The sequence below is a fragment of the Nelumbo lutea genome, chromosome 5 (assembly GCF_056320005.1).
Source record: "Nelumbo lutea isolate HS-2025 chromosome 5, American lotus-T2T, whole genome shotgun sequence".
In the NCBI taxonomy this organism is placed as follows: Eukaryota; Viridiplantae; Streptophyta; class Magnoliopsida; order Proteales; family Nelumbonaceae; genus Nelumbo; species Nelumbo lutea.
Window position 1 is genome coordinate 69,859,935 of NC_142688.1, and position 24,924 is coordinate 69,884,858.

Sequence of the window (24,924 nt, forward strand, 5' to 3'; positions counted from 1 at the left end):
CGTCAAAATTTTGGCGCCGTTGCCGGGGAGCAACGTTAATTTCTTAGCTATTACCTTCTTTTGTTAATCTTCTTGTTTATGACTCGTGCTTCTCAACGAGGTGAACTTCAGTATAACCCCGAAATTGGGAGAACCACCCGTCGTTTAAGGAAGGAGGTGAAGGAAATGAAGGATCGCTCACCTAAAAGGGTGAACTCAGATATCGATCTACCCACTTGTGATTTTTCCATCTTCGAAGAAGTAGAAAGAATGACTAATAGAGAGAGGACAATAAGGGAGTTGGCTGCACTAATTATGAACCAACAGCCCTTATGCATCACATACCCCATACTTGAGGTAGCCTTTGAACTCAAATCTGGTTTGATTCAATTATTACCTCTTTTCATGGTTTCCCAGGTAAGGACCCTCACAAACATCTAAAGGAATTTTAGTCGACAGCCCTAGTTTTCAACACCCATCACAGTGCTATGCCAACCCCCAAATTCAGGTATGTCTTTGGATGATATAGTTAAGGCTCTCGCTATTAATACTCAGCAATTTCAGCAGGAAACAAGAGCTAGCATTCAGAATTTGGGGAACCAAATTAGCCAACTTGCCATTTCCATCAGCAAGTTGGAGGCGCAGAACTCTGGGAAACTACCCTCACAAACGGTAGTTAATCCGAAAGAGAATGCAAGTGTGATGGTGTTGAGAAGCGGAAGAGAGTTGCAGTCCCAACCAAGTTCAGCATCGAAGGCAGCCAAAGAAGAGGAAGGACAAGGGTCAAACAGCAGCCCCATTGAGGTAAAATCGGACACCCCTCTCCCTAAGGTTATGATGAGACCAAAATGAACCCTAATTTTATCCCCTAATATTCACTCTTTTACATTTATTTAGCACTTAAATGGACTCATTACTCTTGTATTTTGATTCAGGGCAATAAAGAAGGCAATTGGAAGAAAACAGGGCAAATCGGCTGATTTTGCACAGTTTCGGCAATAGTCAGTAATCTGGGCCTAACTCTCAATTCCGGACACCGAATTGGACAATTCAAAAGCATTAGAAAGATGAAAGGAAGGCCCACAACTTTTATGTTTTGGGTTTTGACAGATTCGGCACGCAATGAGTACGAAAATGAGCCCAAAATCGGAGAAAGTTCGTAGCCAGGCCCATTTCACAACTTAAGCCTAACTCACAGAAGTACCTTGAAGCAGCCCAACTCGAATTCAAGAGTTAAGAGTCCGAATTTCAAATGTAATCTCCAAGGAGAGAGTTTTATCAGATCTAAAGTCTTGAATGTAATCCTAGAGAGATAAGGAGATTGACCATTAGATAAAAGATTGGATAGGATTAGTTCAAGATAAGATCAAAACTCCCTAAGGATAAGATGATCTCCTAGAAGGAGTTGGAAAATAACCCTCTCCTTTGGCAATATAAAGAGGGGGGTGAACCAGCTCTAGAAATCATTCAATCATCCAGCAATCAAGCATCAAGTAACTCAAGAAGATCAGTTCGGCCATGGAGAAGCAAAGCATGGAGATTGCACAGATCATGAGCAGCTAAGCTTCTTTTTCTGGTTCAAGGGGAGAGGTTCGATTGTGTCATTGTGAGGTTCTGTAGTTACTTTATTTTCTTTCTTTTTAATTCAAGTATTCATTGGTTCTTGTGCACATTTTTATTGGATGTTAATGTTAATTAGTCTGACAAACTGAATTAATGTTGATTTTCCTACTGCTATCCATGATTTCGGTGATCCATAATTGTCACGAATAATGGTACAAGTAGCAATTAGGTTGATATCTTTTTTGGGTCAATTGTTCGTGGCTGCCTTTGACCAATGTTTTAACATGGTTCAACCTAAAAGAATCGATGGAACAAAATTCAGTAATTGCAGCTATCTCAATTATTGTCATTTTGGTTTAACTGTTTTCACAAATCTTAATGCTATCATTGTTTAACACGGAACGCTATCGTACCTAGCTGAGTGGTGATAAGTGTTGATCGAATGCTGGGTTTAGTCAACTGAATTAGGAAAACACAAGATTTATTATGGCTATCCTAATAAATCTAAGGTGAAATGCTTGAATTGCGAGAATGCTGAAGTGTACCTAGGATCGATGGTCAATCGATTCCACCTGAACCCTTGAACCAGAATTCGGTAAGACTAATTTTCTCTTGTTTGTTTAGTTTGTTGTTCTTTTAATTTTAGTTATTTAATTTTCCCACACAATTACTTTACTCATTCAGCTAATAGATTATTGATTTACTCCCTGTGGGATTTGACCTAGAACCACTTTTACTGCAAATATTTTATTGTGGGACTAGTACAAATTTTGAGGGCTTTGACAAACCCGTCAAAATTTTGGTGCCGTTGCCGGGGAGCAACTTTAATTTCTTAGCTATTACCTTCCTCTTGTTAACCTCTTTTGTTTTATGACTCGTGCTTCTCAACGAGGTGAACTCGAGTACAATCCCGAAATTGAGAGGACCACCCATCGTTTAAGAATGGAGGCGAAGCAAATGAAGGATCGTTCATCTAAAAGGGTGAACTCAGATTTCAATCTACCCACTTGTGATTTTCCCATCTTCGAAGAAGTAGAAAGAATGGCTGACAGAGAGAGGACATTAAGGGAGTTGGCTGCACCAATTATGAATCAACAGCCCTTATGCATCACGTACCCCACTCTTGAGGTTGCTTTTGAACTCAAATCTGGTTTGATTCAATTATTACCTCTATTTCATGGTTTCCCAGGTGAGGACCCTCACAAACATCTAAAGGAATTTCATGTCATCTATTCAAGCATGAAACCCCACGGTATGACTGAGGACCAGGTAAAACTCATAGCCTTTCCATTTACTTTAAGAGATAAAGCAAAGGATTGGTTGTATATTCTTCCTCCCGGTTCTGTACACACATGGGATGAGATGAACAGGATATTTTTAGATAAATATTTTCCTGCATCCCGGGCTGCAAATATAAGAAAAGAAATATGTGGAGTTCGGCAATTTGGTGGTGAGACACTATACGAATATTGGGAAAGATTTAAACAACTTGTTGCTAGCTGTCCACATCACCAACTACCCGAACAACTATTAATCCAATACTTCTACGAAGGGCTGCAACCCATGGATAGAAGTATGGTCGCTGCAGCCAGTGGAGGAGCCTTGGTGAACAAGACACCCGAAGCGGCCAGGGAGTTAGTCTCCAACATGGCCGAAAATTCTCAGCAATTTGGTACAAGGACAGAAGGTATCATTAGAAGTGTTAACGAGGTAAGCCATGCAAATTTAGAAAACCAGATTTCTGATTTAACTGCTTTGGTTAAGCAGCTTGCAGCAGGACAGTTACAAACTGCCAGGGTGTGTGGTATCTATTCGATCCCTGGACATCCTACAGACATGTGTCCATCAATACAAGATGGCCCGATGCAGCAAGTCAATGCCATGGGAGGATTCCCGGGCCAGCCCCAACGAAAGTATGATCCCTACTCCAATTATTACAATCCGGGGTGGAGAGATCATTCAAACATAAGCTATGGGACCCAAGGAGGACAGCAGAAATATCAGCCCCAATTTTTTAGTCGACAGCCCCAGTTTTCAACACCCATCACAGCGCTAGGCCAACCCCCGAATTCAGGTATGTCTTTGGATGAAATAGTTAAGGCTCTAGCTACTAATACTCAACAATTTCAGCAGGAAACGAGAGCAAGCATTCAGAATTTGGGGAACCAAATTAGCCAACTTGCCACTTCCATCAGCAAGTTGGAGGCACAGAACTCTGGTAAACTACCCTCACAAACGGTAGTTAATCTGAAAGAGAATGCAAGTGCAGTGGTGTTGAGATGCGGAAGAGAGTTGCAGTCCCAACCAAGTTCATCATCGAAGGCAGCCAAGGAATAGGAAGGACAAGGGTCAAACGACAGCCCCATTGAGGTAAAATCGGACCCCCCTCTCCCTAAGGTTACTAATGTTGTACCACCTTTTCCTAGCAGGTTGGCAAATTCAAAGAAAGAGGAATATGAACAAGAAGTGTTAGAAGCCTTCAAGAAGGTGGCGATCAACATTCCCTTGCTAGATGCAATAAAACAAATCCCTAAATATGCAAAATTTTTGAAAGAGTTATGCACTAACAAGAGGAGGCTGCGAATTGATGAAAAAGTAAGAGTAGGAGAGAACGTTTCAGCCGTGATCAAGAGGACCCTACTAGAAAAGCGTGCTGATCCAGGTATATTTACCCTACCCTGTGTGATTGGCAATAAACGAATCGAGTGTGCCATGCTGGACTTAGGTGCATCTATTAATGTCATGCCATACTCGATTTACTGTGCATTGACACTAGGTCCTTTAAAAGAGACTAGAGTTGTTATTCAATTGGCTGATCGTTCTAATGCATACCCAGGAGGGATTGTTGAGGATGTATTAATGCAGGTTAATGATTTGATCTTTCCAGCTGATTTTTACATCCTGAAGATGGAAGAAGACAGCCACGAGTTCAGCCCCACTTCTATTAGGTCGTCCATTCATGAAAATGGCCAAGACCAAAATAGATGTGGACGAGGGTACCCTCTCCGTCGAGTTTGATGGAGAGATTGTAAAATTTAATATTTTTGATGCAATGAAATATCCTAGTGAGTGTCATTCGATCTGCTCTATTGATACTATCGATTCGATTGTGCAGGAAGTTTTTGGAAAGGAGGACATGGATGATGAGCTAGAATATAAGGCACAATTGGACAAGGAGGAGGAGATCGATGCATCCTATGATACTCCGGAACCTGAACAGGAGGTAAGGACTTCTGATGTTCAATCAAAGGTTTCTCACGCAAGGCTGCTGCCCTCTGTTTTGCAGGCTCCGGAGCTGGAACTAAAGACCCTACCTGATCACCTAAAATATGCCTACTTGAGTGAAAAAGAGACATTGCCTGTGATCATTGCAAAAGGGTTGACTGAGGAGCAAGAGGAGAGGCTCATCAATGTCCTAAAGGACCATAAGGAGGTGATTGGCTGGACCCTAGCCGACATAAAAGGGGTCAGCCCCTCAATTTGCATGCATAGGATCCTTTTGGAAGATGATGCCAAACCAGTTAGAGAACCACAAAGGAAACTCAACCCGGTAATGAAAGAGGTGCTTAAACTGTTAGATGAAGGGATAATTTATCCAATTTCAGACAGCAAATGGGTAAGTCCTATTCATGTTGTGCCTAAGAAAACTGGGATGACTGTAGTAAAAAATAAAAATAATGAACTAATTCCCATGAGGGTACAAGGTGGCTGGCGAATGGTAATAGATTTTCGAAAACTCAACCTGGCCATTCGAAAGGACCATTTTCCCCTACCCTTCATTGATCAGATGCTAGAGAGACTGGCAGGTAAGGCTTTCTTCTATTTTCTCGATGGATTCTCCGGGTATTATCAGATTGTTATTGCGCAGGAGGACCAAGAGAAAATGACATTCACTTGTCCATTCGGCACCTTCGCCTATAGATGAATGCCTTTTGGTTTGTGTAACGCTCCGGGCACTTTTCAAAGATGCATGATGAGCATATTTTCTGATTTTATTGAAAAATGCATTGAAGTGTTCATGGATGATTTTACTGTTTATGGTGATTCATTTGATGATTGTTTGAATAGTTTAAGTAAAATTCTGAATAGGTGTGTGGAAACAAATCTTGTCTTAAACTATGAAAAATGTCATTTTATGGTGAAGGAGGGTATTGTGTTGGGACATGTAGTTTCAGCCAGAGGAATAGAAGTCGACAAGGCAAAAATTGATTTGATTATGAGTTTACCTTACCCTACAAATGTTAGGGAGGTTCATTCTTTTCTTCGACATATAGGCTTTATCGCAGATTAATCAAAGATTTTTCAAAAATTGCTCTGCCATTGTCCAGTTTGCTGCAAAAAGATGTGCCTTTCGATTTTGATGATGAGTGCAAGGAAGCTTTTAACAAGCTTAAAAATTTATTAACCATTGCACCCATCATTCAACCACCCGATTGGAACTTGCCCTTTGAGATCATGACAGATGCAAGTAATTATGCAGTAGGGGCTGTTCTAGGGCAGCGAATAAATGGGAAGAGCCATTTCATTCACTACGCTTCCAAAACGTTGAATGCTGCACAGAGCAATTACACAACCACTGAAAAAGAGTTATTAGCTATTGTGTTTGCTTTAGACAAATTTAGGTCATATTTGCTTGGCTCTAAAGTGATTGTTTTTTCTGACCATGCAGCTTTGAGATACCTACTAGCAAAGAAGGAGTTGAAACCGAGGCTGATAAGGTGGATACTCTTGCTCCAAGAGTTCGATCTAGAAATCAAGGATTGAAGGGGAGCTGAAAATTCGGTGGCTGATCACCTAAGTAGATTGGTGAAAGACGAGGACTCCTCTCCCATTTGTGAGTTGTTTCCTGATGAGCAGTTGTTTCACATGAGAGGTATGACTCCATGGTATGCTGACATTGTGAATTACTTGGTCACGGGAATTTTGCCTAATAACCTTAGCAGATCCATAAAGAATAAAATCAGGTATGAGGTGAAATATTATGTATGGGACGAACCCTACCTATGGAAATTTTGTTCTGACCAAATGATTAGGAGATGTGTCCCTGAGGAGGAGCGGATGTCAATTCTAAGGTTTTGTCATAATTATGCTTGTGGGGGCCATTTTGGGCCAAAGAGGACTGCTCGAAAAGTCTTGGATAGTGGGCTGTATTGGGCCACCCTATTTAGAGATGCCTACTTGTTTTGTAAAAACTGTGAAAGATGTCAACAAACAGGTACACTATCTCACAGGAATGAGATGCCCCAAACCCCCATTCTTATATTTGAAATATTTGATATTTGGGGCATTGATTTCATGGGACCCTTTCCCCCCTCTTGTGGTTTTTCTTACATACTTTTGGCAGTCGATTATGTCTCAAAATGGGTGGAAGCCAAAGCCACCAAAACTGATGATTCTAAATGTGTTATAGGGTTTATAAAGTGTAACATTTTCACTAGGTTTGGCATTCCTCAAGCCATCATAAGCGATCAAGGGACCCATTTTTTGCAACAGAACAGTTGAAGCCTTGTTGAGAAGATATGGGGTGCATCACCGAATTGCCACTGCTTATCAACCCTAGACTAACGGGCAAGCTGAAATTTCCAATAGAGAGGTAAAGTCCATCTTGGAAAAGATGGTGAATCCAGGAAGGAAGGATTGGAACCTACGTCTAGATGATGCTCTCTAGGCATATCGGACAGCTTACAAGACCCCAATAGGTATGTCCCCTTACAGGTTATATTTTGGCAAATCTTGCCACTTGCCGGTGGAAATTGAACATAGGGCCTATTGGGCAATCAAGCAATGCAACATGAATATGGAAGAAGCAGGGAAGGAAAGGAAGCTCCAGTTGCAAGAGCTGGAAGAGTTGAGGTTAGAGGCATACGAGAATGCAAGAATCTACAAAGAAAAGACCAAATCGTTCCATGACAATGCACTCTTAAGAAAACAATTTAATGGACAAAAAGTCTTATTGTATAATTCTCGACTTCAACTCATGCCAGGTAAGCTGCGTTCCAGGTGGATGGGTTCGTTTACTGTGACTAATGTTTTTCCCTATGGTGCAGTAGAGATCAAAAGTCTCAACACAGGTAAGATCATCAAGGTGAATGGACATCGATTGAAGTTGTTCCATGAGGATGCAAATGTCCCCTCTACGGTAGACATCTCGTTGGACATTCCACGGTATTCATTGGATTAAAGGAGAAAAGAGAGGACGTCGAGCATAACGACGTTAAACAATTGCGCTTCTGGGAGGCAACCCATTATGTTTAGCTAATTTGTTATTTTGTTTGGTTTTGATTTTTGTGTTTAGCAGTAACCCAACAAGACAAACAGGAAAGTACCCCCAAATCCTTCTACTTTATGCATAATCACATACATTGGGGACAATGTATAACTTAAGTGTGGGGGGATTAGGGAAATCTGATGGAAATTTGGGATATCTTACCTTCTTCAAATTTCTGGTCCCGGAAACTTATCCTTGAACGATTTCAATTTATCAGGAATCATGTGCTTAGGCTGAATAGATAAGATAGAATGCAAGCATGACTAACTGAATCTTTCTTGGCTGCATATGATACCTCATGATTTTAATCGATCAATAGGCAAGATGCATAAGGGTTTGATTGATTTTCACATAATTATCTATCAAACATGGGTTGATTATTCTTGAACTTGCTGTGTTAGGCATATAGAGACCACGATCAATGAATTCATGAATCAGGCGGTGTAACCTTGTGATTCTTGTGAAAAAAAAAAAAAGAAAGGGAGTTTGAAACTAAAATCGTGACTAATGTGAGATGGAGCATAAAATGCACTCACATCTAGAAACAAAAAACAAGTGTGAGACGGAGCATAAAATGCACTCACATCTAGAAATGAAAGCAAGTGTGAGATGGAGCATAAAATGCACTCACATCTTGAAAAGAAGGAAAGGGTGAGATGGAGCATAAGATGCACTCACCCTAGAACCCCAACCCCATTCTCACCTTCAGATCCTAGGAATTCACACTATGTGGTGAAGATGTGATACATAGCAAACTTATGGCAATAAGCACACCTTGTTTTGATTCAAAGGAAAGTAATTGCATCTGGCTGAATTGGTTTGTTAAAAGCAATGAGCACCCGTGCAGTCCAACGAGTTTCAGCCCTGAAAAGCTTGTCTCCTTGACTATCGATTTAACTTGGGACCATGAGGAATGGTGATTTGTGATCACTCTTGGACAAGAAATAGGGGAGAAAGAGATGAAAAGGGAAAGGTTACCAAGTCTGAACTAAAGCATGAAATGAACCAGGCCTCGTGTAGAGAAAAAGAAAGATTGAAAATCAATAGTTAGTCTCTCTTGTGTTGGACGGGCAAAGTTTAAGTGTGGGGGGATTTGATGAGACCAAAATGAACCCTAATTTTATCCCCTAATATTTACTCTTTTACATTTATTTAGCACTTAAATGGACTCATTACTCTTGTATTTCGATTCAGGGCAATAAAGAAGGCAATTGGAAGAAAACAGGGCAAATCGGGTGATTTTGCATAGTTTTAGCGACAATCAGTAATCTGGGCCTAACTCTCAATTCCGGACACAGAATTGGACAATTCAAGAAGAATTAGAAAGATGAAAGTAAGGCCCACAACTTTTATGTTTTGGGTTTTGAAAGATTCGGCCCGCATCGAGTACGAAAATGAACCCAAAGTCGGAGTAAGTTCGCAGCCAGGCCCATTTCACAACTTAACGTAGAAGTACCTTGAAGCAGCCCAACTCGAATTCAAGAGTTAAGAGTCCGAATTTCGAATGTAATCTCCAAGGAGAGAGTTTTATCAGATCTAAGGTCTTGAATGTAATCCTAGAGAGATAAGAAGATTGAGCATTAGATAAGAGATAGGATAGGATTAGTTCAAGATAAGATCAAAACTCCCTAAGGATAAGATGATCTCCTAGAAGGAGTTGGAAAACAACCATCTCCTTTAGCTATATAAAGAGGGCGGTGAACCAGCTCTAGAAATCACTCAATCATCCAGCAATCAAGCATCAAGCAACTCAAGAATATCAGTTCGGCCATGGAGAAGCAAAGCATGGATATTGCACAGATCATGAGCAACTAAGCTTCCTTTTCTGGTTCAAGGGGGGAGGTTCGATTGTGTCATTGTGAGGTTCTGTAGTTACTTTATTTTCTTTCTTTTTAATTCAAGTATTCATTGGTTTTTGTGCACATTTTTATTGGATGTTAATGTTAATTAGTCTGACAAACTGAATTAATGTTGATTTTCCTACTACTATCCATGATTTCGGTGATCCGTAATTGTCACGAATAATGGTACAAGTAGCAATTAGGTTGATATTTTTTTTTGGTCAATTGTTTGTGACAGCCTTTGACCATTGTTTTAATATGGTTCAACTTAAAAGAATCGATGAAACAAAATTCAGTAATTGCAGCTATCTCAATTATTGTCATTTTGGTTTAACTATTTTCACAAATCTTAATGCTATCATTGTTTAACATGGAACACTATCGTACCCAGTTGAGTGGTGATAAGTGTTGATCGAATGTTGGGTTTGGTCAACTGAATTAGGAAAACACAAGGTTTATTATGGCTATCCTAATAAATCTAAGGCTAAATGCTTGAATTGCAAGAATGCTGAAGTGTACCTAGGATCGATGGTCAATCGATTCAACTTGAACCCTTGAACCAGAATTCGGTAAGACTGATTTTCTCTTGTTTGTTTAGTTTGTTATTCTTTTAACTTTAGTTATTTAATTTTCCAACACAATTACTTTACCCATTCGGCTAAGAGATTATTGATTTGCTCCCTGTGGAATTCGACCTAGAACCACTTTTACTGCAAATATTTTATTGTGGAACTAGTACTAATTTTGAGGGCTTCAACAAACCCGTCAGGTTACTAATGTTGTACCACCTTTTCCTAGCAGGTTGGCAAGTTCAAAGAAAGAGGAATATGAACAAGAAGTGTTAGAAACCTTTAGGAAGGTGGAGATCAGCATTCCCTTGCTAGATACAATAAAACAAATCCCTAAATATGCAAAATTTTTGAAAGAGTTATGCAGTAACAAGAGGAGGCTACGAATTGATGAAAAGGTAAGAGTGGGAGAGAACATTTCAGCCATGATCAAGAGGACCCTGCCAGAAATGCATGCTGATCTAGGTATGTTTACCCTACCCTGTGTGATTGGCAATAAATGAATCGAGCGTGCCATGCTAGACTTAGGTGCATTTATTAATGTCATGCCATACTCGATTTATTGTGCATTGAGACTAGGTCCGTTAAAAGAGACTAGAGTTGTTATTCAATTGGCTGATCACTCTAATGCATACCCAGAAGGGATTGTTGAGGATGTATTAGTGTAGTTTAACGATTCGATCTTTCCAACTGATTTTTACATCCTGAAGATGGAAGAAGACACAACCACGAGTTCTGCCCCATTTCTATTAGGTCGACCATTCATGAAAATGACCAAGACCAAAATAGATGTGGATGAGGGTACCCTCTCCATCAAATGTGATGGAGAGACTGTTAAATTTAATATTTTTGAAGCTATGAAGTACCCAATTGAAGACCATTCGATCTATTCGATTAACACTTTTGATCCAACTGTGCAGGAAATTTTTGAAAAAGATATGAATGAGGAGTTATAATCGAGTGCACAATTGGATACCAAGGCCCCTATTCCAAATTTGAACCCGCCCATGATGGATGGAAGGGGAGCACACCGAAAGCTGCAACCACAAGAGTTAAAGTAGCAAAGGAGGATGTCGAGCATAATGACGTTAAACAATTGCGCTTCTGGGAGGCAACCCATTATGTTTAGTTAATTTCTTATTTTGTTTGGTTTTGGTTTTTGTGTTTAGCTGGAATCCAACAAGACAAACAAGGAAGTACCCCCAAATCCTTCTACTTTATGCATAATCACATACATTGGGGACAATGTATAACTTAAGTGTGGGGGGATTAGGGAAATCTGATGGAAATTTGGGTTACCTTACCTTCTTAAAATTTTTGCTCCCGAAAACTTATCCTTGAACGATTTCAACTTATCAGGAATCATGTGCTTAGGCTGAATAGATAACATAGGATGCAAGCATGACTAACTGAATCTTTCTTGGCTGCATATGGTACCTCATGACTTTAATCGATCAATAGGCAAGATGCATAAGGGTTTGATTGATTTTCACATAATTATCTGTCAAACATGGGTTGATTATTCTAGAACTTGTTGTGTTAGGCATATAGAGACCACGATCGATGAATTCATGGATCCCCTAATTTTCATCTTTTTTCATTATTTTAACACTTAAATGCACTCATTACTCTTGTATTTCGATTCAGGGCAATAAAGAAGGCAATTGGAAGGAAACATGCCAATTCGGGCGATTTTGCACAGTTTCGGAGATAGACAGTGATCTGGGCCTAACTCACAATTCTGGACTCTGAATTGGGAAATTCAAGAAGCATTAGAAAGAAGAACGAAAGGCCCACAACTTTTATGTTTTGGGCATTGACTGGTTCGGTCCGCATCGAGTATGAAACCGGGCCTGACGTCGGAGCAATGTCGTAGCCAGGCCCAGTTAACAGTTGAAGCCCAACTCGCAGAAGAACCTGGAAGCGGCCCAAGTAGCAAAGAAGCCCAACTCAGATACAAGAATCTAGAGTCCTAATTCGAATGTAATCTCCCAAGAGGGAGAGAGTCTTATTAGATCTAAACTTTGAATGTAATCCTATAAGGATAAGAAGGTTGGGGATTAGATAAGAGATAGGATAGGATTAGTTCAAAGAAGATAAGATCAAGACTCCCTAAAGATAAGATGATCTCCTAGAAGGAGTTGGAAAACAGCCCTCTCCTTTGGCTATATAAAGAGGGGGGCGAACCAGCTCTAGCATCACTCATTCCAAGATCCAAGAGATCATCAAGAGGCCAAGAAGCTCAAGAAGGTAGTTCGGCTATGGAGAAGAAAGCATGGAGATTGCGCAGATCATGAGTAGCTAAACTTCTTTTTCTGGTTCAAGGAGGGAGGTTCGATCGTGTCATTGTGAGGTTCTGTAGTTACTTTATTTTCTTGCTTTCTAATTCAAGTATTCATTGATTCTTGTGCATATTTTTATTGGATGTTGATGTTAATTAATTTGACAAACTGAATTAATGTTGATTTTCCTATTGCTATCCATGATTTCGGTGATACGTAATTGTCACGAATAATGGTACAAGTAGCAATTAGGTTGATATCTTTTTGGGTCAATTGTTTGTGATAGCTTTTCACCAACGTTTTATCATGGTTCAACCTAAAGGAATCGATGGAACAAAATTCAATGATTGCAGCTATCTCAATTATTGTTATTTTGGTTTAACTTTTTTCACAAATCTTAATGCTATCATTGTTTAACATGGAATGCTATCGTACCCAATTAAGTGGTGATAAGTGTTGATCGAATGCTGGGTTTGGTCAACTGAATTAGGAAAACACAAGGTTTATTAAGGCTATCCTAGTAAATCTATGGTTAAATGCTTGAATTGCAAGGATGCTGAATTGTACCTAGGATCGATGGCCAATCGATTCAACCCGAACCCTTGAACCAGAATTCGGTATGACTGATTTTTCTCTTGTTTGTTTAGTTTGTTATTCATTTAATTTTAGTTATTAAATTTTCCCACACAATTATTTTATCCGTTCGGCTAAGAGATTACTGATTTGCTCCCTATGGGATTCGACCTAGTATCACTTTTACTACAAATATTTTATTGTGGGACTAATACTAATTTTGAGGGCTTCGACAAACCTGTCAAAAGGTGATGAAATACACGTGTTGATTCCGTGTCCTAACACTTAGGGGACCACATACATCAGTATGAAGGGGATGAGAGATCCATCCTATCGACGCCCAAAGATTGCGGAATAAGGGGCGAATTTCAAAAATTTTTCCTCTCCCTTCAACTGGGAATCACATTCCCTATTTAGAAAATCATATTTTCAAGGATAAATCTTGAACCTTAATCTGAACCAGATCTGAACCAAAAGGAATGGGAGAGAATAATACCTGATACGGAGAAGTAATATCTCCCAACGAAGGTGTTCACACCCAAGGAAGGATCCAAAGACTGCTCCCACTGAAGATGGCGCAGTGCAGGATGGAGCAAAATCAGCAGTGTTCTTCCCAGGCAATGGAGGTCATACTGCAATAGGTGGCGGCTGCAGGAAAGAGGCGGCTAGAGAGTATTTGCAGGGTGTGGAATTCTCTCTTCTGTGATCTCAGCTCTGAAGACAATATTATCTTTTGTAGATGAGTGTGTTGGATGTTGTGTCTAAAGGCTGCCGCCCCCTCTTCCTTTTATAGACTTAAAGGGATCAACTCCTAATCCCATTAGGAGTGTGTTGGTTGTCAGAAATTGTTAGATCCTAGGAAGAACACTCGACTGAATTAAATACAAACTTTTGTGTTTGTGTTGTTTAGCTTCATCGATCTCTAATGCTTAAGGCTATTGCAGGATTAAATCTTTAAAACTTGTGTAGGGGTTGTTCAGTAGTAAGTGTTAAGAGGATCGCCTGTTTTCTGATTAACTATGATAGGGAGATATAGGAAACCAATTTCTTCGATGAATATTCAAAGTCTAAATAGATTTATTTTTGCATCGATAAGCAGTAGTGAAATTATGATGGTGGATGTTATCCTAGACCAAGGTTCATTCTTTTGATTAGTCTCAGAACTCTGAATAGCCTTGTTTCCCATTTAAATTTCATTCTTTTTAATTTTGATTTTCTTTCGTTTAATTCTAGTTTTCGTTACATTCAACCCCCCTCCATCTTTGTTCACGCAGCACATAAATCAGTACTCTCTGTGGGAATGATCCTTACTCGCACTACTGCATTTAATTTTTATGAGTATAGGTTTTATTTTTGGGTGCCTACAAAAAACGCCAGCCATTCGTCTGAGGATAACCTATAGAGGTATATTTTTGCTTGATAGCGAGGGAGGCGCACCATTCTCGGAACCTTGCGTTGTCGAATTGCTTCCCATTGTCTGTGAGTAGTGATGAGAACAAAAAAATATCATATTTTTCTCCCTTAATATTTAGTCTTTTATATTTATTTTATGCCCAAATGCACTCATTATTCTTATATTTTGGTTTAGAAGGAGGCGTTAAGTGAAAAATAAGGCTCATCGGGTAATTTTACACAGTTTTGGTGCTGTATGGTAGATTGAGCATAACTCTCCCATTCGGACTCCGATTGAGATGATTCAAGATGCGTTAGAAAGATAAAGAAAATATATACAATTTTCATGTTTTGAGTTTTGATGATTTCAGAACTAATCAAGGTCAAAATCGGGCCCGAATTCTCTGTAACTGCACTAGTGACGTGTTTGAGACATTCCTTAGCCTTGAAGCTTTCATCCGCGAATTAACCACTCTCCCACTCACACAAGAACTTTGTTTTATCTTATTTTTTAGTCTTTTCTTGATAAGTCAGACTTGGAGATTATTAACTAGAGAAATTTTAGGAGATTTTGTAGGCTTCTTTTGTGGGAAGTAGAGAGAAGGAATGAGAGGAGAAAAGAAAATCAAGAAATCAAGCAGAAAAAGAGCGTCGAACCTCAATTATTGTCATTTTGGTTTAACTGTTTTCACAAATCTTAATGCTATCATTGTTTAACATGGAACGCTATCGTACCCAGTTGAGTGGTGATAAGTGTTGATTGAATGCTGGGTTTGGTCAACTGAATTAGGAAAACACAAGGTTTATTAAGGCTATCCTAGTAAATCTAAGGTTAAATGCTTGAATTGCAAGAATGCTGAATTGTACCTAGGATCGATGGCCAATCGATTCAACCCGAACCCTTGAACCAGAATTTGGTAAGACTGATTTTTCTCTTGTTTGTTTAGTTTGTTATTCATTTAATTTTAGTTATTAAATTTTCCCACACAATTACTTTATCCATTCGGCTAAGAGATTACTGATTTGCTCCCTGTGGGATTCGACCTAATACCACTTTTACTACAAATATTTTATTGTCGGACTAGTACTAATTTTGAGGGCTTCAACAAACCTGTCAAAATTTTGGCGCTGTTGCCGGGGAGCAACGTTAATTTCTTAGCTATTTACCTTCTTTTGTTAATCTTCTTGTTTATGACTCGTGCTTCTCAACGAGGTGAACATTAGTACAACCCCAAAATTGAGAGGACCAACCGTCGTTTAAGGAAGGAGGCGAAGCAAAGGAATGATCGTTCACCTAAAAGGGTGAACTCAGATATCGATCTACCCACTTGTGATTTTCCCATCTTCGAAGAAGTAGAAAGAATGGCTAATAGAGAGAGGACATTAAGGGAGTTGGCTGCACCAATTATGAACCAACAGCCTTTATGCATCACGTACCCCACTCTTGAGGTAGCCTTTGAACTCAAATCTGGTTTGATTCAATTATTACATTTGTTTCATGGTTTCCCAGGAGAGGACCCTCACAAACATCTAAAGGAATTTCATGTCATCTGTTCAATCATGAAACCCCATGGTATGACCGAGGACCAGGTAAAACTCATAGTCTTTCCATTTACTTTAAGAGATAAAGCAAAGGATTGGTTGTATATTCTCCTTCCCGGTTCTGTACGCACATGGGATGAAATGAATAGGATATTTTTAGATAAATATTTTCCTGCATCCCGGGCTACGAATATAAGAAAAGAATTATGTGGAGTTCGGTAGTTTGGTGGTGAGACATTATATGAATTTTGGGAAAGGTTTAAGCAACTTGTTGCTAGTTGTCCCTACCACCAAATTCCTGAACAATTGTTAATCCAATACTTCTATGAAGGGCTTCAGCCCATGGATAGAAGTATGGTCAATGCAGCCAGTGGAGGAGCTCTAGTGAACAAGACACCCGAACTGGCTAGGGAATTAATTTCCAACATGGCCGAAAATTCATAGCAGTTCGGTGCAAGGACAGATGGTCCCATTAGGCATGCAAATGAGGTAAGCCATGTAAATTTAGAAAATCAAATTTCTGACTTAACTGCTTTGGTTAGGCAACTAGCTGCAGGACAATTACAAACTGCTAGGGTGTGTGGTATCTATTCGATCCATGGTCATCCTACGGACATGTGTTCATCATTACAAGATGGATCGATGCAGCAAGTAAATGTCATAGGAGGATTCCCAAGGCAGCCCCAATGAAAGTATGACCCCTACTCCAATTACTACAATCCGGGGTGGAGATATCATCCAAATCTAAGCTACGGAAACCCAGGAGGACAGCAGCAATATCAGCCCCATTTTTTCAGTCGACAAACCCGTCAAAATTTTGGCGCCGTTGCCGGGAATCAACGTTAATTTCTTAGCTATTTACCTTCTTTTGTTAATCTTCTTGTTTATGACTCGTGCTTCTCAACGAGGTGAACTTCAGTACAACTCCAAAATTGAGAGGACCACCCGTCGTTTAATGGAGGCGAAGCAAAGGAAGGATCGTTCACCTAAAAGGGTGAACTCAGATATCGATCTACCCACTTGTGATTTTCCCATCTTCGAAGAAGTAGAAAGAGTGGCTGACAGAGAGAGGACATTAAGGGTGTTGGCTGCACCGATTATGAACCAACAACCTTTATGCATCACATACCCCACTCTTGAGGTAGCCTTTGAACTCAAATCTGGTTTGATTAAATTATTACCTCTGTTTCCTGGTTTCCCAGGTGAGGACCCTCACAAATATCTAAAGGAATTTCATGTCATCTATTCAAGCATGAAACCCCACGGTATGACTGAGGACCAGGTAAAACTCATAGCCTTTCCATTTACTTTAAGAGATAAAGCAAGGGATTGGTTGTATATTCTCCTTCCCGGTTCTGTACGCACATGGGATGAAATGAATAGGATATTTTTAGATAAATATTTTCCTGCGTCCCGGGCTGTGATTATAAGAAAAGAAATATGTGGAGTTCGGCAGTTTGGTGGTGAGACATTATATGAATATTGGGAAAGGTTTAAGCAACTTGTTGCTATTTGTCCCCACCACCAAATTCCTGAACAATTGTTAATTCAATACTTCTATGAAGGGCTTCAACCCATAGATAGAAGTATGGTCGATGCAGCCAGTGGAGGAGCTCTAGTGAACAAGACACCCGAAGCGGCTAGGGAATTAATTTCCAACATGGCCGAAAATTCATAGCAGTTCGGTGCAAGGACAGATGGTCCCATTAGGCATGCAAATGAGGTAAGCCATGTAAATTTAGAAAATCAAATTTCTGACTTAACTGCTTTGGTTAGGCAACTAGCTGCAGGACAATTACAAACTGCTAGGGTGTGTGGTATCTGTTCGATCCATGGTCATCCTACGGACATGTGTCCATCATTACAAGATGGATCGATGCAACAAGTAATTGTCGTAGGAGGATTCCCAAGGCAGCCCCAATGAAAGTATGATCTCTACTGCAATTACTACAACCCGGGGTGAAGAGATCATCCAAATCTAAGCTACGGAAATCCAGGAGGACAGCAGCAATATCAGCCCCATTTTTTCAGTCGACAGCCCCACTTTTCAACACCCATCACAGCGCAAGGCCAACCCCCGAATTCAGGTACGTCAATAGCAATTCGATTGTTTCGACAAACCCATCATTCATGCTTTGAATATCGAATGTTCTTCTATGTTTATGTCTTTGATTGCTTCGTTTGATTACTAGGAGGCCTACTAGTTTATTATTTGTTACAATCTATTGTTAGATTAGATATCAAATCCATAATTGTTTGATCCCTCTAATCTGTGAAGCAACTAGAATTTAATAATTTGCTGTGTCAGAAATCGTTAGATCCTAGGAAGAATACTCGACTGAATTAAATGCAACCGCTTGTGCTTGTGTTGCTTAGCTTCATCGATCTCTAATGCTTAAGGCTATTTCTGGATTAAATCTTTAACGCTTGTTTAGGGGTTGTTCAGTAGTAAGGGTTAAGAGGATCACTTGTTTTCTGATTAATTATGACTATGGATGTCATAGTTATTGTAAATGAATTGGCATATGGATGTCAAAACTGCGCTCCTAAATGGAGATCTTACTGAAGATATCTATATGCAGCAGCCGTAAGGTTTTATTACTACTGGTCAAGAACACATGGTGTGTAAACTTAACCGATCCATTTATGGACTTAAGCAAGTTTCAAAAAGTTGGAACATCTAATTTGATTCTGCCATCAAACTGTTTGACTTTGAGCAGAATCCAGATGAGGTCTGTGTTTACAAGAAATCAGTGAGAGATAAGGTTACATTCCTTGTTCTGTATGTAGATGACATTCTACTCTTTGAGAATGATGTAGGAATGTTGACTACGGTGAAGGTATGACTTCCGCAACAATTCTACATTAAAGATCTTAGAGAAGCCTCCTACATCTTGGGGCTTCGACTCTATAAAGATAGATCAAAGAGGATAATAAAATTATCTCAATCTACTTACATTGACAAGATTATCAACGGATACAACATGGAGAACTCCAAGAAGGGATTTGTCCCTTTTAAACACTGAGTCACTCAATAAAGGGTGTTTCCCAAGACTCCTAAGGAGGTTGAGGGCATGAAAGAGGTTCCCTATGCCTCAGTCATAGGGAGCATCATGTATGCCATGTTATGCACTCGGACAAACATTGTTCAGGTAGTAAGTGAAGTAAGTAGATACCAGTTAAACCCAAGACAGGAGCATTAGATTGTTATAAAGAACATACTCAAATACCTTCAGAGGACAAAATAGTTTTGTCTTGTCTTTGATGGTAGTTCACTACAGATCATCAAGTATATTGGTGTTGACTTCCAATCAGACCCAGATGATAGAAATTCTACATCTGGTTACATCTTTATGATGGGGTCCTGTGTAGTAAGAAAAATAGTCCATGACCTAGGCCAAGCACATTACCTAAGTGAGGCTGCCTAATGGATGAAGTTGTTCATCCAAGAATTTGGAATCCTACCATATCACTCATTTCATTGTTGTGTGACAACACTAAATCTATAAGAGATTGTTGGTAGAGGGGACATCCAAATTCAAAATGTAGCATCAACAGAGAATATGGCAAACCCATTGACTAATCCGCTAATACAGAAAGTGTTTGAGAAACGCATGGACAGTATGGGACTGAGGCTTGTACCAGATTGGACCTAAGTACAAGTCATAGTTGTTAGACAGTGTATGCCCTTATTTCCAATCAGATTGATGTATTGATGCATTTATTGTAAATGAATTAAAGTACATAATTGATTCGTGTTATAATTGGTGTGTTCCTATGTAATTACCCTTAAATTGCACAATTATGAAACTTGTGTTAGTTTAGAATGTTCTCAGCCATTGGATAGAGTTGGGAAAGTTTATCCTGCCAATGCTGACACTGATGTGTGCTATGAATGTTGGAGCAACTTGTCTTAGCTGCCAGGGTTGGACCCGATGCACATGTAGTGTGTGTTAATTTGAAACACTGAACCCAAACTAATTTCCAGTTATGCCCTAGACCTTGGAGACTAGTGGACAAAACTAGAAAGTTACACATAGCCCTTAGACTCGATTATGGTACTGTATTGGGTGCCTTTGATATGCCTATCAGTGAGATCCTTTGGGGGTCAAAACCTGGGTATATTGGGACAGTCTAAGAATTCACTCGAGTGGGTTATCATAGGTTATCATAGTAACAGGATCAACCTCTTTGTTAGACAAAGTGAATGATTGGGACTACACTCTCTTTGATGGAAACCAAAATTGTCGATAGTCAATTTCAACCGTGTTTGAGATTTGTTTTGCAAAATATATTTATATTATAATATATATATTATGTTTTAAGAAAAAAATATTTGCAAAAGGTTTTAATTCCCGAGACCCATCTGAGTAGAGTGTGCGACGCTACACCTTGTAGCCAAGGGAGAGGTCATTCCCTGTCAGGTAGTGTTTGATCATTAAGGGCTGAGAGGTTAAGTGTAAGAGACTATTTAGGGCTATTTACTTGATGGGCTATATCTTACTTGATTCCATTATCCTTGGGCCTTCTTAGGATGGCTGGACTCAATGATCATTTACTGTAAATGTTGGGCCCATTAAGAGCCCATACTGATGGACTTAGGGGTTCATTGTGCTTGACATTGAATTCGGCCAGGCCTTTTCATAGAGGCTGGGGTGAACCCATATGGCCTTATGTAGGGCCATTGTTGGGGTCCCACACCATACAAAGTGAACCAAATGGGCCAGCAACTACCATGGGATGTGAGCCACTTGCTTAATGGGGCTAAAGCCTACGATTAATTGGATTAATCAAGTAGTCACATGACAACTTAAGCAGTCGTGTGACTTGGGCAAATATGGGTTTGGATAAGGGTCTGGATCAGCCATTAAGATCAGAGGATAAGTCTTACCACTTTGACAGTCCAAATCCAAATAAAGATTTGGATTAGGAACCTCCTAATTCGATTAGGAGTGGTGATCCATAAGGCTAAGAAAAGAGAAGATCGAATCCATTCTAGATATCTTTGCTCTCAATTCTCTCTCTGTTCTTGCCGCCCCAGAAACCCTAATTCAACCTCCAATTCTTGGATTGATATTGATCTGTTGTGACTTCTGATTTTTGCAATAAAATATCATAACCAATTTATGCTCACCTCTCTTGTTCGATCCAAGGTGTTGGATCACAGTTTTGCTGAAAACTATGTTGCTGAACCGACTTCAGTTCAAGCTGTGCCATCTTCAGTGGAAGCTGGTTTTGGAACTCTCTGTGGGCGTGAACTACCACTTGGGGAGCTACATTTGTGGAATCTGTATCACCTATACTTCTCCCTTTCTTTCAGCTTCAAATCTGCTCTGGTTTCAGTGCAAGAATGATCCTAGAAAAATGTAGTTTTTCTAAAATTGGGAATACGATTCCCTGAAGGTTGCTAGAAATTTTTAAAATTTTGCCCAGCCATCTAGCATGGTTCGGCCATCTGTATGATGGATTTAACCTTCCTTCAGCTTACACTGGTCTCTGTTTCATTGAAGAAGAAGAAGAAGAAGAAGAAGAGCCTGAGAACGGATTCCAGATGACATCCCTCTCACTGCCGGTGGCTTCTATGCTCACAAATGGCAGTATAGAGTGAGGACGCTGGTGAATTCCATTGTGCTAGCATCAGTGGAGGAGAATGAAAAAATGGAGGGAGGGAGTTCGAAATGAGGATAGGGAAACTCTGGTTTTTTGTCTTTTTGTGTTAGCAACCAAAATCCTGTTAGGCTGAGTCTGGAAATAGTACAAATGCAAATATGTAGAGTGCAAAACCTTATATTTTATTTTATTTTGTATGTATTTATGTTGTACATATTTGCATTTGTACTCTTTCCAAACCGAGCCTTAACATTACCTTTTACTCACCCTGACAACGTGGCCATACACATCCCGCGATCCCATGGGTTCATAGAATGCAAACTCGAGGAAGGCATCATAGTGTGATTCCAATGTGTAATTAGGACCATCAACGGATTCGTTCTTACCGATCAAACTGAATTGAATGAATCAATTATATCAGCTTTGATTCTGTGGTTTTGTTTCGATTAATCAACATATAAATTATTTATTATCATTTTTATTATAGTTATATTATCAAAAATTATGATTTTAAATTGCATTTTGTATATGTCAATATTATTGGGTCTAATTGGGTGGAAAACATTTATTAATTGGAATGATTTCGGGTCTATGTTTTGTCCTGATAAATGATACAGGCTGTTATGTACCACATGTCCCCCCCCCCACCGTACACTAATCAGAACTATAAGATGGGAGAATGACTATTCAATCCACCTCAGAATTCTTAGCCTCACCGTACAAGTGGGATGAATCCTAACCATGGATTGATGCCAAATCCACAAACAAGATGCAGTTTATAGGGGGCGGGGGCTACTAGTAGACTATGGGGGCCTGTAATTTCAGAATTTTGCAGTGAGATGCAATGTACTTCTCCACTATAGGATCGCATTATGAATTATTATGAGGTGGACTGAACTTAAATTATGCCCACTTAACCCTGAACAATAATAAGATTTATACTCAAACCACTATATGCAACGTGTTACGTAACCAATCACGAGTGAACACCACCAAAATTGCCAATGTACAAGATAAAACATTCTTTTTTGTTCATTTTTTTATTGAGATTACAAAGCCTATTATACATAGCTTTGCGAGCAGTAGATCCATGGATGTAATGTACTCTTGCCAGCAATTCAAATAGTGGGATGGAGCATAAAATGCACCTATTGACCAAGTAATCCTAAAAGTGAGACGGAGCATAAAATGCACTCACTTCCACCAAGAAGAGAAAAAGGAAAAAGAAAGAAGAGATAAAAAAAAATTATTTTCCCAAGTTTACTACCTGGTTTGTAGTAACAAAAAAAATTAGATTGGTTGATGAATGAGTCATGTATAATTTATACGTGTTGATTTAATGGTTTGCAATAGTTAATCTAGAATATTTGTGGAAATAGATGAAGGAAGATTGAGTTTAAACTTTGGTAGAATAGTTTGCTTAGTTTGCTTAAGTTCTGTCTTGCCCGATGACAGGCAAGGTCTAAGTGTGGGGGGATTTGATGAGAACGAAAAATATCATATTTTTCTCCCTTAATAAGTAAACTAATATGTTTATTTTATGGTCAAATGCACTCATAATTCTTATATTTTGGTTTAAGGCACGAAAGGAGGCATTAGGTGAGAAATAAGGCTAATCGGGTCATTTTACATAGTTTCGGCACCGTGTGATATATTGAGCATAAATCTCTCATCCAGACTCCAATTGAGGTGATTCAAGATGGGTTGGAAAGATAAGGAAAATTTCTACAACTTCACTATTTAATAGATTCGGACTGCATCAAGGTCAAAATCGGGCTTGAATTCACTACAACTGCACTAGTGACGTGTTGAAGACATTCCTTAGCCTTGAAGCTTTCATCCGCGATTTAACCATTCTCCCACTCACACAAGAACTTTGTTTTATCTTATTTTTTAGTCTTTTTTGGATAAGTCAAACTTGTAGATTGACCTAGAGGAATTTTAGGAGATTTTGTAGGCTTCTCTTGGGGGAAGTAGATAAGAGGAGAAAAACCTAGTGATGAAGGAAGATTTGGCCCAACCTCGTAATCACTCAACACGTGGCAAAGGCAAAAGCTCTACACAATAGCGCGACCAAGGCGCGAGCTCCGAAAGGAGGAACCAGCAGTCCAAACTCCCTACAAGGAGCTCGAACTCCCCGCAAGGAGCCCGAGCTCTCCCTTAAGCCCCGAGCCTTACAAACGCAAAGGGCAACAACCCGAACTGGCCTGACCCATGACACTTCGAGACACACCTCTATCCGAACTCAAGACCACCTCGCTCACCACTCCAGCACTTTGCCTCCAGGATGCCAAATTGAACAACCGTACCACGCCTGACACTGAGGAAGTCTGTACCCAGGGGCGGCACACCTGACTGACTTGGGAATTGATGCTTGACAGCCGCACTTCAATGGCCACCTGCCACCACCATCTGCCACCGCCATCTCCAATTGCAGAGATGACTCCGACAAAGAGAGCAGTGGCAGTTCTGCCCCCAGCAGAGGTGATGACACCCGAACTGGCAGGAGTGTAGAGATAATCATACCCGACCTAACAAAAGTTTAGGAGTGAGTGCGCGAAGTGGTTATAAAAGGCTCCCTATCCCCAAGAACAAGGTATGTGAACTTTGCGTCATCTAGTTTTATCTTTCCTTTGAGAGAATACTAACTTGAGGTTCGGAGCAATCTCACCGGGTTCCTCCCCGGAGATTCCCCACTTTCTTCTCCATTTCAGGCCCCCTGTTGCCCTAGTCAGAGGCAAGGTCATTGACAGCTAAGACCGGCCGGATTGCGCACCATCAATTGGCGCCATCTGTGGGAATCACTTCTAAAAGCCTCCCTCTAAAACTCTCATAACCTCTTTTTTCCAAAAAACCCCAACACTCATGGCTTCTTCCAGCAACGCCGGATGTGGCACAGAGATGAACACCACTGGGGAACAACTTCAAGTCCTCGTGGAGTGCATCGGACAATTCACCATCCCCCTTCCGGTGGATGGGATCCCCAGCCTAAATGCGCCACGAACAGTGGCGCCTGTAAGCCTTCCCACCATGAATGTCCCCTTTCCACTCCCTATCGAAACAACCTTTACTGAACCAACTGTTGTCCCCCTAGCAACTAGCCAAAACCAGTTTGATGACCTAATGCAATGCATGCGGGCAATGCAAGCCCAAATGCAACAATTCTAGTAGCATAAGCTCCAACAGCACCAAGTACTGCACCACATCTCCCAGTACCACTATCAACATCAATTCCCCCAACTGCCCCTGAACCAACCACTACTTCCACCCTGGCACCCTGCTCCAAAGCCGGTTAAACCCTCCCT